Below are 470 nucleotides of genomic sequence, written 5' to 3' on the forward strand. Positions count from 1 at the left end.
GCGGCCCGCGCGCAACTTCTCGCCTCCTGCCCCAGTCCTTAATGGAAGTTGGGTGAGAACCGGCTCCTGTTCATTCATGCCCCGCGCTGACGTCACCGAAGCCACGCCCTCAGGAATGTCTTTAAAGGGGCAGGGCTGGCACCGGGCTGGAAAGGAGGGGAGTCCCTAGGGGGTTCGGGAGGACCCTGGAGCCCTCTGGACATCCTGGCGCCCCCCAGGCCCTCCCAAGTTTCAGCTCTGATCCAGGATCCTCGGCCCAGATGTGGGGATGGTTGGCCCTGAGCCATCTGCACTCTCACGCTTTGCCCTCGGGATGGGGCTCAACGTTGGCCTGCAGGCCTGGGCTGACATGGGGTGGGGGGCAAGGAGCCCTTGCTTCCTTGGCAGCAGGCCTATAAGGGGAGCTGTGAAACAGACTGGGATCCCCCTCCTTCTAGGACCTCTGAAGGGCGCACCAGACCGGTGGAGGT

Source organism: Neovison vison, chromosome 2 (genome assembly GCF_020171115.1).
Source record: "Neovison vison isolate M4711 chromosome 2, ASM_NN_V1, whole genome shotgun sequence".
In the NCBI taxonomy this organism is placed as follows: Eukaryota; Metazoa; Chordata; class Mammalia; order Carnivora; family Mustelidae; genus Neogale; species Neogale vison.